We start from the raw sequence: 14,403 nt of genomic DNA, 5'->3' as shown, positions 1-14,403 counted from the left end.
AATATTCTAGAATAATTCTTGGTTACAAAGTTTAACATGTTCAATTGTATATTAATGCCAATAACTAATAGAATTTTTACCAGAATATATTTTATGCAGCAATATTACTTTGCAAATTGACACATTTGGAAAGTCCTAAAGTAAAAACTAGGTAATACATATATTCATTAATATTCTATTTGTAAAGGATGGCATAAAAACATCTAACCAATTATTTTTCTTAAGAGTTAAATTTAAAGAAAAATGAAATTATAGGTATTTTACTAGCCACATATTTAAATGGAAAAGGTATTATTTATCTACATCTTCTGTCACTTCTAACTTCCTCTACATATCTACACATCAGCACTCTTCTGTCCTATTCATAGTTATTTAGGTATCAATTACATTCCCATTCTCCTTAAGAAGTTTTTTTTCTAAGAATCATTGAAGTTTTTCTTAAGTAAATTTATAATTTTATAAATATATTTTATTATATTTATTTATTTTATTGGCATTAAAGTTATACTTTTTTAAAGCTTGAAACAATGAATATAATATTGAAATATTGGAAAAGTATTATAGTCTGCTAGTTGTTAGTACTTTAACCTTTCCATTGACTTATATATCATTATTTCTTTAGTAATTCTGTAGTGTATGAACATAGAAGTGTTCATATTTGAATTATGATGAACTAGTGCAATGTTTCACCAAAATTTTAATTAAGGTAGGTTTAGTGGCTCTTTTTGAAAGTGCATAGCTTTATATTTTTAGGAGAGAAATGTATATTTCCAATTTCTTTCTTAAATCATTTTTACATGCATTTTGATTTAATAAAGAAGAACAATGGGGAATCATTTGAATCAAAAGTGAGATTCAAATCCCTGACTAACCCTGAAGCTAGATAGACTGCCTGATTTTTTAAGAACCAAATTTGTCACTATTGGGCTATTTAAATACTTAGTGTCTTGATCTTATCATCCCCAGAAAAATATCATAGTAATATCTAGAATTGTAAGACTCTAATAAAATAATAGACCTAATTGGCTTAAAAACATTTCAACTAAGGGTTTGTAATCTGTGTTTATTTCTGTGTTTGACTGACATTGTGCAACACATTTGTCTCCAGATGGCTTGAAAATAGATTATATATCTGCAAACATAACTCTTCTGAAAGTACTTACTTAATTAAATTGTTCATGGCATCTGGGTCATATGCTGTGACTTGTCCAATAATGCTACCCTCCTTTACATCCTCATCGACTTCTATCAAGTAGGAGTGTCTACTGAACACAGGCGGCTCATCTGTGTCTTCCACAGATATTTTGATTACAGCTGTGTCTTTGAAAGGTCCCAGGTGTAAGAATCGGGGATCTGGATGAGTGTTACTTGCATCCACTCTTAAAGTATATAGCATTTTTTTTCAAAGTCTAAATTCTGAAATTAGATGAAACAAGAAAATATTAGCACAATTTACAAGCCATAACCATAGGTGAAAATTTCTAGATATAAAATCCTGATTTTTTAATGATACAGGCAATTAAGACTAAGTAACTTGCACACACACATATGTATATACTTAATTATATATAATATTGTTAATTATATATAAATATTGTACATATAAACAAATTTATTTTATATAATATATAAAATAAATTTGTAGGTTTTTTTTTCCTTTTGCCTCATACTTACTTTTACAGGTTTAACTAAATATAATGGAATATGCAAATAAGATTGATTCACATTCAGTATTGTGCTTCAATATTTTTAGGCACAGATAAATGAGACATTCTTTAATGAATATAATGATTATATATTATTGGCATTAAAGTTATACATAATTAAAACCAGAAGAAAAGTTGACTGATGTAAAATCTTAGAGCAAAATTGTTTATATTTCATTTATTTGACTGTAACATTTGAGTAAAATGTAAAATAATATTGACCTACATTATTTCATGTAAAGTTTCAAAATATTTCCCTAAAATGCATTAAAAATTAATATAATCAACATAAAACACATATCATTTTTATCTTTTATTTATTTATATAAACCATTACAGCTAAAATTAGAACATTTTAAAAACTGTGTGAAATAACAGTGATAGCTACATGCTTATTTTTTCTCCCATAAGAAGAACAAGTACTTTTAGTATTAACTTAGTTTGATGGCTGTCTACTACAAATGCAAGCAATTGAGCTTTCAAACCACTGTATAAGTGTGAATGATAAAGATGCTTTACTTATTTGAAGTGAAATCACAACTATTCCCACTTACGTGAAAGGTAGACAGCATATAAAAGATACAGAAAAATAAATCCAAGACTTTCCTTCTTTTACTGAGAAGCAAGAATAAACTAAAGAGCACTCAAGGGAAAAATGAAGACAGCAAAAAGACACTTGTTTGACAGTTATAATCCCTTCCTGTGTATCCTTGTCAGTGATGACATCGAACATGTCCGCTCCCTCTCCTTCTGCAATGCTGTACTCCACCTCAGCGTTTTCCCCCAAGTCAGGGTCATTGGCTTTTATCCTTCTGAGATGGGTTCCAAGAGGTGCAGACTCTGGAGAACTAAACTAATATGTACCTGTAAATTAAATCAGCACTGCTTTGGCATTTCCTTTTTATATGATGAAACTGTGTCATTTCTCCTCATTTTTACTTAAATAAATTAATTTTAAATTGGAAGATATTTCCATATTATTGAATTTTAAGCTGTCAGAATTTATATATTTATTAAGTTAGGAGAAGAATATATAAAGGCAAACAATTCATAAGTAAGAAATATAAGTTTTGGGAGGCTACTTACAGATGGGAAATGTGATATTAGAATCTAAAATTATTTATTTAAAAGAACATAAAAACCAACTATTTATTGCTTATATGGAGATTCAAAATTATTATCATATATTTTTGCATCAATGCAATTGTTTTAAAAATACGTGTTTCTTCTTTTTTTTAAAATCAGGGATAGAAAAACAACTCTGCAGAGATCAATGTTAATGCTCCCCTCACTTTTATTTTTTGTTTATTTGTTTCAAATTTAATGTATTTTAGTAGATTTTGTTTTGTTTGTTTGTTTATGTTTTCTACCTCACATTGACAGAATGACAGAATGTGACCCTACCTCACATTCTGTCATTCCTGAAAGTGTTTTAGTTTGTAAATATTCAAGAATCAATAGGAAAGACGTCCAAAAAAATTAATTAAAGTAAAAGAAAAATACTTTTTAAAATATTTTTATGTGTTGAACAGTATAGTCAAATGCTCTCTACAGTAGTTTATTTTTCCTCTAAATAACAATGTAGGTATTATCTTCAGGATCAGGTTCAAGAAAATCATCCTCCAAATTTAGGTAAAGGAAAATGCCAGTTGTCTCTGACTTCATAGTCTATTCTTTTTCCAGTGTTTGATAGTTAAAAATATAAGCTTATAAGTCCACTGTATGAGTTTAAGTTGTCCTCCTGTGCAAGGTAATTAAATTTTCTAAACTATGAAAACCATGTTTTCATCTATAAAATGAAAAAGAAAATGCTAGCATTTGAATTACAAGATTGTTGTATTATATAAAATCCTGTCTGTAATTCCTTCAGCTCAAGATCTAGTCCTCAGCATTTTATTAGTACTATCATAGTTTCAAATATTTGTTAAGATTCTAACAGATCTTAGAATTACCAAGTGGCAAGACATTAAATAATTTGGCAATTTAAAATTTTAGTTTACATTAAAATTATTAGTAAACACTACTAACATTTAATGCAATGTTTAAGTTTCTGTTACCTGGTCTTATTATTCAGGTTCTCAGCAAAATTCACTTTTAAAAATTAATCATATGAATATGTTCACCAAAACTGTTGCATCACATATTTCACATTTTGTCAACCTAAAAAATATTTTATTGTTTGAAATAAATATGAATTTAAATCGGACCTCAACTGAGAATTTTAAGGAAGAATTCTTTATCATTTTACACACTGCAGAGTCAAAAATTTTAATCAGATAATTGAAATGTGTTTTTGTAGGACCTCAAGAGATGCAAAATATCCATATTTTAAAGTGTATCCTAAAATTGTTTCAACCAAAAGGGAATTAAATAATTTAATCTTCATGACTCAACAGCATTGACATTATTGAATTTTAGTATGCCATCACATGTTTAACAATGTCAGTATCAATACATGCCATCACACACAACCTTGGTAAGTCATGACTCTATAATTCACTATAAAAATATAGAATGTGGCCAATTTAACCCATTTTCATAAATCATTTGATTTCAGAGATGTTAAAATTTAAATTTTTGCTTAGGATCAATTATCAAAGGCTTATAATGCTTATGCAAACACATGACAACAGAGACCAGTGTGAGGCATAGAATTTGAATTTAGTCAGGGACTGGGCACGTGGGCACCTGCCTGTAATCCCAGTGGCTGGGTAGGCTGAGCCATAAGGATCACAAGTTCAAAGCCTGTCTCAGCAATGGTGAAGCACTAAGCAACTCAGTGAGACCCTGTCTCTAAAGATAATACAAAATAGGGCTGGGATTGTGGCTCAGAGTGCCTCTGAGTTCAATTCCCACTAAATAAATAAATGAATGAATGAATGAATGAATGAATGAATGAATAAATAAATAAATAAATAAATAGGATCCAATCAGACCAACTGCAGAGACCACATTCCAATCAGGAAGATCATACAGAATATAGCATGGGACATTTTCCAACACTTCAAAAAGTAGAAAAGGATAGTAAAAAGCCCAAACTACAAAAGACCCTCATGTCCTTGTTTTGACCCTTTGCCTACCCAATGAAGAAAATTATACCCATCACTCTCAGTTTGAAAGAAATTGTGCTTCTGGGTGTGTGTGAGTAGAGGGATCGGTTTTGTATTTGATAGTTTGCATAAATTAATAGTGAACTGATAGTGCAAACATTAGATTTAAATAATTGTACGTTTGACAAGTTTTTCAACAAGATATCACTAAACCTTCCTTACTCTGTGGAAATCGAGGAGGACTGTTGTTTACATCTGTCAGAGTGATGTTCACTGTTGTGGTTCCAGAAAGGCCTCCCATCTGGCCACCCATATCTTTGGCCTGTATAACCACCTAGTACTGCTCTCGATTTTCTCTGCTCATGTCTGGTAATGCAGTTTTTATTATGCCTTTTGAAAAAAAAAGACAATTATACCACTGGCTTTTAAAATTAAGTTATTTAAGATTCACTTTATATAAGTTAATCATAGCAAATAGATAAAACAGCAGTGTGATTAAGCATATCCTTCAATGCACAATTAATTCAACATAATTCATAAAACCAAAAGATTTTTCCCATGGGTTTTTCTCCATGAAATCAGTACATCCAGATGTATATAATGAGAAATATACCATGTCATAAGTGTTTTACCTGACTCTGGGTCCACTGAAAAATATGGCTGTCCTTGCAAGAAACTGTAGACCACTTTGGCACTATTTCCATAGTTGGCATCGTCTGCATCTGTTGCAGTCACTTGTATAACAGATGTACCTACAAAAAGCCCCCAAATATAAACACGTAAATACTTCCAAATTGGAAAAATGTACTTGTGTACTTGTACTATGCAAAAATTTTTAATAATGCAATTAGTAGTATTTACTGATAAAGACTAAAATAAAAATTTTAGTAAAATTCTCTAAAAAATGTATACTGATATCTATTTAATTTTATATTACAAACATTTCTTTATTTTTGGTTAGTAAGAAATCCCAATCCTCTAAAAATTAGAAGTAGTTTAAAAATTAGTTTTAGGAGATAAACAAATGGAATATATTAATTGTTTCACATACATACACGTGTTATATATATATATATATATATATATATATATATATACATTTTAATGTATATATACATAAAAATATGTACATATTTTTAACTCAATTGCTATAAAGATTAAAGAATAATTTTGAAATCTTAACTGAAACCTACTATGGATTCCCCTGAGTGAAATGATTTTGTAGAACATTTTAAGTACATTATACACAACTTTTCAAGTTTAATTATATTACTCAGATATTAATATGTTTGAGGACTGAGTGAATTCCTCATTGGTTCTGTCATCTATCCTAATACACCATATATATTATTCACTCATAGACTTCTCTAAGTAAATTGCAGTGAATATCTCTCAATTTTGAATGCATATACTTATGCAAATTTCATTAAATAAATATGATGTCCATTGAGATTAACACTAACAACTCATTTCCCATCAAATCATTTCAATAGTACCCCATTAATTCAGGAACAGTCGTTTATGTTTTCTTAAATTAATTCACATACAATGATAACTTGAATTCACCCACTAAAACCTCTCCTCATCTGTAATGGAATTGATATATCCTGTGACAGGAAACACTATATAGTCACTAGATCCATGTCAATTTTAAGATTTATCATTGAAAAGTTATCCAACCTCACCCAAAAGTTTAAACTAGTTTTCTCCTCAGTAATTTTTGAAAGTTCATCTAAGATGTTTTCTAATTTATATTTAAATTTTTGTTTAATCATATGTGAGTACAAGTGAGTTAAAATAAGAACTGTTTTCACATTTGGATATCATTGAAATATAAATTACTAAGATGTGCTTATATGTTGAAAATTCCATTAGTTACTTCATCAAGTTTTGGACATTTCCTGTGCTACTTGTCCCTTTTGTTTTTTGTAAGTAAACATTTTCATGTTTCACTATGGGTACAGGTAAAAACAATCTTCTGTACATTTTCACTAATATATATATATATATATATATATATATATATATATATATATGTCATAATTGGAGACAATAACTTTATTTTATTTATTTAGTTTTTTAATGTGGTTCTGAGGATCAACCCAGTGCCTCACACATGCTAGGCAAGCACTCTACAACTGAGTCACAACCCCAGCCCCACATTTTCACACTTTTTAAATAATATTTTCGTGGTGAAAAAGTTTTGCTTGTTCTATTTTATGGGTGCGTGATCTTTAAACTTGTGAAAAAATGCTTGGCCTTAAGAAAAAAGAAAGTTTAGAGAATACAAATCACCCCCATCATGTGACTGAAAAACTAGAACACCCCTATAATATTTACATTCCATCCCTCAGATTCTTGTTAAGTATGCTTTTGAAACTGGTAAATGCTAATGATATGCCTCTAACATTTTATTTATACCAACAAGTTAAGAAAAAAAAACACCAATTGTTTTGGTGTACAAGGGATGGATAGTTTTTTCTTTTTCCACAAAAATGTAATGATTCTTAACAGTGAACATTATTTAGTAATAAAGTAAAATGATGCATAGTTAAACTAATTTTACATGTATTTATGAAGACAGGTTAATGTAAAATACACTTTGGCTATTATATCTCTTACTTTTTCAAAATTTCATTTTTCAAAATTTTCTTCATTTTTTTTACATTAAGAATATAAAACATGGGAAAATATAACAAGGACTAGGTGACAAATAAATATAACATTTCTTATTTCAAAAATTTGAGCATGATTTTGATGTTGCTATTTTTGGAGAACTCTTAGAAGAATTTTGTATACAATATCTTTCTTTAAACAGAAAATATGTTATGGAATCAAAAATGTTTATTGCATCCCTTAGCTAATTCCTCTCTTTAATATAAAGCTATTGTTTAATATCTAAGAAAATTCAAGACACAAAAGCTAAACTCATAATAGAAAATCACATAAAAATATTAAAAATTAATCAAATAATAATTTTTATATTGAGTGTTTGGAAAAGCAAAATCATTTATTTGGTTGTAAAAGAAATATTCATAAGCATTACCTTTATGGATGAAATATAAAAGTAAAAAGGTTTATATCACACAATGTAACCCCAGAATGCTAGTTGTTCTCCTCTATGCTTATGAACTAAATTAGAGGAAGTTAAACAAATTCACGGTATCTCACTTTATAGAATACATTCTGTCCATAAAACAAAAGGGAACTTTCTGTTTCTATGCCTTATAGGCAGAAATAAAATTATATTTGCAATATACAGTTTTGAACATGATTCGAATTTCAAAATACAATTCCAACTAACTCAGCTAGTTCACTCAATAGAAAATGAAACTCTTTACTTTTCAAATGTAAATGAACCAAAGAGTATAGATTTCATATCTAAATATCTATCAATGTATTATGCAGTATGTATGTACCTATCTATGTATCTAACCAGCTACCTATCAATCCAAGTACAGCTATGAATAAACGAAAATATAGAAAAATAGTTGTGCACAAGCTTACTCAGCTATTATCAAAATTACTAGTTTAAAATAATTTTCAACTGCTGAACACAAACAGTATTGGGAAAGGAATATACTGCTCTACTGCTTTTAGTCTTCTTTAATAAACACGGTAATTTTGAAAAAATATATATGGCCTATTATATTGTATAAAACTTTTAAGAAATTATTTTTCCCTTTATGTATATTGCACTTATATATTACATAATGCATATTATATATTTTTTATATACAAGTTTGTATGTATGTGTGTATACACTCACAAATGTGCATGTACACAAACTCATATATATATGAGAGATATTAAAAAATTTGTGAGATCAAATAAAGGAAAAAAGAACAGAACTGATCCATGAACTGGAGGAACCAAAGGAAAATAAGACAGGTAGCAATGTTTTTGTCCTATTCTGTCCCAAGACATTCCTCTTAACTCCTGTATATAACATATTGAATTCATCTCAGCCCTATGAGACAATAAGGTGATGAAGATTAGACAAAAAAAGAAGGAAATAACTATTCACTCTTCCATGGATGTTCTTATAGTACTGGCCAAGTTAACTCTCTGCCTATGCCTTCAGCTAAGACAGTCATTGACTTGGGGACCTATGGGGAGAGCCCCTTGCATAAATTTTCATGGCATGGGGGCACCAGCAAAAATAGGGATGATATTTCTAGACAGTACAATGGCACCTGTTTAAAACAACCCATGAATTCAATACATAAACATTAAAACCGTTTTTTGTTCAATATAAATTTCAAACCTGGGAATTACAAGACTGGAATTAGCCGTAACTAGTCTATTCTAAATATTTCTAAATATTTTATCAAATGTTCTGTGTAGTGTTATGGATATTATTGGATATGTTATTGAATCCAGAGCAAGTAAACTTCAAAAAAAAAAAAGGACGGAAATAGGACCTGAAGAAGTTGTTGATTGTGTTATTTCTATCAAAAACTATAGAGGAATTACTGGTTGGAAAGTTACCCAGTGTGAGGAGGAGGACTGGCTAAATCTTTTAGAGTGCATTTAGGGAAATATCCAGGCTTTGAGAAAATATGCATGCCAAACTACCAAATTTATACAAGAGCAACCTGACCACAAGAAATGGAAAAAGGAAAATGTAGGGACTTACACTAACATTTTAATAGGAGTACATCCCATTTCCTGTAATTGCATGTATTTGTTTATTATCAAGTTTAAAGGCTTAATCAGAAGACGGTAATGCAGAGGCTGAGGTTGTGGCTCAGTGGTAGAGCGCTCACCTCGCACATATGCATCCCTGGGTTAGATCCTCAGCACCACATAAAAATAAATAAGTAAAATGAAGGTATTGTGCCCAACTATAACTAATATATATATATATTTTTTTTAAAAGATGTTAATGCATTTCAAATTTTATGAGCTCATTAGAATCATGCACATTTAAGTAAATGGGGTATGTTAATTATACAGCTAAAATGGAATATGATATATGGTTTTGAAAGAAAGAGAGGGAAAATTTAAGGACAATGATTGGTGAGGGAGAAAGGAAGTGACAAATATTTTCAGAAGAAAAGCAAAAGTAAAGGAGATGCAGACTGAAGGAAATCCTTGGAGGGTGAGAGATTTTATTTCATTCTATTAAACTTCATTTCCTCCTCAGCTATTTGTAGTTTGTCAACCCACTGATTAAATAAAAATCACTAATATAATGCAAATAAAAGCGGAAGTCAGTTTTTGTGCATTATTTCATTATATATATATATATATTTTTTTAATTTAATTACACATGTGCTTAAACTCTTAATATGGGTAATACATAGTCTGAGAAGTTCCTAGATATCACCCCTTAATTTTTCTTCATAAAATTATTTACTTGTACAAATAAAATTAAAGAATATGGTCACTTGCAATAATTATGATGAGTTCATCTTTTATTTTATTTTATTTTCATAAAAAACGTATGTGGAACACAATGGAATATTACTCAGGCATAAAGAAGAATGAAATTTGGCAATTGTTGGTAAATGGATGGAACAGGAGAATATCATGCTAAGCAAAATTAGCCAGTCCAAAAAAAACAAAGGCCTAATATTCCCTCTGGTAGGCAGATGCTGACTCACAAGAGGCAGGATGGAGGGAGGAGTGGAGCTTCGCTGAACTGCACAAGGAGGAATGGAAAGAGGGAGGGGAATGGGAATGGGAACAACAGTATAATGAATCAGACATAATTTTCCAATGTTCATATACATATGCATGACCAGTGTAACTCCACATTATGAACATCCACAAGAATGGGAAGTTACACTCCATGTAGGTATGAGATGTCAAAATACATTTTACTGAGATGTATAACTAAAAAGATCAATTAAAAAAAGATATGAGAGTTGCAACAAAGAACAACATAAATTCAGGTCATAAATACATCTACATTTTACTTAGACATTATGTGTATGAGTGTGTATAATAGTACCTAAAATTATATTGAAAAACACAGTGTTTCTCCCCTTTACTCTTATTTGGATTTAATTTGAGAGGGGCATTTGATTTAATATAGTATATTTAAAAATGCTATTTAGGGGTGCTTACTCAGGTTCTAATAAAATAGAAGATTTTCAAATTACATTTTAGACAAGTATAACTAACAGTACAAGAAAATAGACAGTGAGATTGTTCAGCTACTTCTGAATCTATTAAACTATGTTTTCATTATCAGTCTAGGCTAGCAATGAGCTGACTCTGTACTTTGGGCAAGGCACCTTAATTCTTTTTGACTCATGTGTACATATTTATTAAAGAAAGTATGTAGGGCTGGGGATGTGGCTCACGCGGTAGCACGTTCGCCTGGCATGCGTGCGGCCCGGGTTCAATCCTCAGCACCACATACAAACATAGATGTTGTGCCTGCCTAACAACTAAAAAATAAATGTTAAAAATTCTCTCTCTCTCTCTCCACTCTCTCTTTAAAAAAATAAAGTATGTAAACCAAAATTATAGTGCCTTTGACATACTATATTTTATATAATAAGATAATTAAAAAATAGAAACACAAAGTCAATTAGTGGACCATAGAAGCAATACATTCACCAATGTCAGTAATAAAGAATAATAACTATACCCTACAAAAAGAATCAGGATTTATCTGTATAATTTTTTTTCATGTACATTTTTAAATTTTTATTAATTAGCTTCAATTAGAGTCATATAACTTCTTGTTGTGTAACGTTTTTGTGGATTCCTATCATGGAGTGCAATTGGCAATGGTAAAAACATTCTCATTTTTAAAGCCTGATCAGAGGTTGCCCTGCTTACAACTTAATCTTCTGTAAAAGAAATACAAGAATTGTTTTAGAATGAGACAATCTACAAGCCTCCATTCACACATAAAGTTTACATTTTGTATTATGAAGAACTGAGTCATTGAAGACTTTATATATATATATATATATATATATATATATATATATATATATATATACACATATACATACACACACACACACAGACATACATACAAAATGCTTAGTTCAATCTTGATGCCTTTATGTACTTAATATAATCTAGATTAGAATACTTGTATAAGGAAGAATCTGATTAGGCAGACAGATGGTAGGAATGTATAGAGTGAGAGATTAAATATCAGTATAAAATTCAGGAGAAAATACAGGCTTTTTAAAATTTAAATATCAATAGTCTCATGATATTCTGTTTTAAAATGTGAAGTAATGCTTTGGAAATTTTTAAAGTATATTTATATTTTAATCAACTATAGTCAAATTTTCTCATATTACAATATTTATGTTATCTTTTGTGTGCTTTTGAATTTCCTATACATATCAAATATTTCTGAAGAAAGAAAAATATAAGTTTTGGTATTGTAAAATGTAAAAATATCTGTTAAAATATCACGCATATAAAATGTTTTACAAATTTTAAAGAGTATTATCAAAAGCCACATCACTTGAAAACAATTCAATAGTAAATTAAATACTAAAGAGGAATATAATTTAAAATGTACTCTCATATGAAATATAAAAAGACCACGATGTGTACCTAAATTACCCTTGTGATGGAACACTATAGACCAATACAAGGAACTGTACCAGGCTAACAGATATAAGAATAATATTAAAGAAAACATATCCACTCATGTTTTATTCCAGGCTTTATGATTTCACAGGACTCCTTTTTATATTATTGGAGAAAATACCCCCCAAAACAATAGAACAGTACTTTTTTCAAATAAATGAGATCTTATTTGCCATTAGAGGAAATTACTTTTTATAAACTCTTGGTTCTTCTTGCCAGATACTCATATTGAGCAAGTATTTTACATAAAATCCTCACTAAAAATGTGTACAAGTATTTTTTTACCTACATAGAAGTTATTTTAGATTGAAAGTTATGCTAGCTATAATAAAATCAAATATGTACTTTAGACTATAAATCCTCATATGCAGCTTGTATATTTTGTATACTATAAGTTTTATCATTTTTAAGAAATATTTTATACTTAAGCATCTACTCTTATTAACAAATATAAACCTTCTACATGAATAGTGTTAAATGTAGTTACTCAGATACAATATTTGGATATTAATGAGTTAAATTTAAAATCTTAGGCAGATGTAATAGGAGAAAAAGTTATTTTCATTTTCATTTATAAACCTTTATTCAGTAGTGGAACATGAACAAAAATAAACTAAAAAACAAGAAGAAAAAAAAAAGCCTGGAATCCTGCCCATGAAGCTACCAGGTTATTTGATACTAATCCAGTTGCTAAATCTTTGTGAATTCTGAATTGCTAATTAACAGAATGGGGATTTAAAGTTTTATTTCCCATGCTTCTTAAAACAAAAAGCTTTTTGAAAGATCAAATGAGATAATGCTTCAGAAGAAATCTGTCAAATGCAAGCATTAGGTTTTGTAATTCAAAATAATGCAAGCAAAATTGTCCAATACTGCCTGCACTATTATTCCTTTCCCTTCTCATAGAAATGTCTTCTACTTGCTCTCATTTGAGTGACAATTGAATAGAGCTGAAGGTATCCATGACAATGTAATGAAATAATTGTTCTCAGTAACTTGTTATGTAATAAGAGACTCTAAGGTACTTGTAATTGAAACTAAATAGGAAGTTTACACTAAATAGCAGTTTTATGTTACAGCTCTTATCATGAAAGAGGTCACATATAATAACCACATCCTCATATAATTTAGCAAACAAACATACTGATTAGTTGACTAGGAAATACCTACCCACTCCAGACATTTCAGGAACACTGGCAGTATATAAGTCTTTTGTAAATATTGGCTCATTGTCATTGATATCATGAATTTTAATGATAAATTCTAATTCTGGTTCCACCTGCCCACCAGTCTTTCGGTCTATAGCCTTGGCTCGAAGAATGTGGAGGGATTTTTCTTCTCTGTCTAATTTCTTTGCAGCATGAATGTCTCCTGTATTTTCATCTATGACGAACAGACTGCCAGCCCCATCTCCTGTTAAAATGTATTTTAAATTTCCATCTCCTTTATCTTGGTCAGTATGAAGCTTCAAAGAGGTAAAAAAGAAGAGTTCTGTAAACACATGCATTATTACAGTAAAAATAACTTTGGCATATCAACTAGACAATATCACTACAAATATGCTATCTTATTTTCATTGAGTGGAAACTAAACATTTCAGGTTTTGTTTTGCTAAATATTTTTAACAATTTCATTTATACATCATACGAAGCTAGATTGAAATAAAAAGGAAAATAAATGTATCTCTTTCAATGCATAGTATTTGAAAGATATTTTTAAGTAGAACACTACAAAGAAATCTTTGTTACCTCTAGAGATAAAAAAAATCCATTAACTCAGATCTTGTGTTTTAAATATCAAGTAATCATTGTAATATTTAAAATAATGAAACTCAAAGTTATGGTATAAGGAATTTCTGAACTTGATATAATGCTAAGTTTAAGATGAATAACTTAATTTTAAATTGATTTTATCACAATCCAATATAACATTGTCAAACCGCAAACTCTGTATACAGGGAGGCCAGTCAGAGAGAATTTCAAACTCATATTTTCTGTATCAGTTTTGAAGAGTACCTTTTCAATCACAATGTTCTCACTTGGAGGAAATTATTTTGTAGATATTTTAAATTT

At 29.5% G+C, this 14,403-nt stretch overlaps 1 pseudogene; it reads right to left on the bottom strand.

Moving 5' to 3' along the window:
• LOC143389117 (cadherin-9-like) overlaps positions 1–13,838 on the bottom strand; it is a 29,708-nt pseudogene extending 15,870 nt beyond the window's left edge.
• Between the last annotated feature and the right edge of the window lie 565 nt (positions 13,839–14,403).

The sequence above is a fragment of the Callospermophilus lateralis genome, unplaced genomic scaffold, assembly GCF_048772815.1.
Source record: "Callospermophilus lateralis isolate mCalLat2 unplaced genomic scaffold, mCalLat2.hap1 Scaffold_65, whole genome shotgun sequence".
NCBI lineage: Eukaryota > Metazoa > Chordata > Mammalia > Rodentia > Sciuridae > Callospermophilus > Callospermophilus lateralis.
This window is presented reverse-complemented; position numbering and strand designations above follow the sequence as displayed.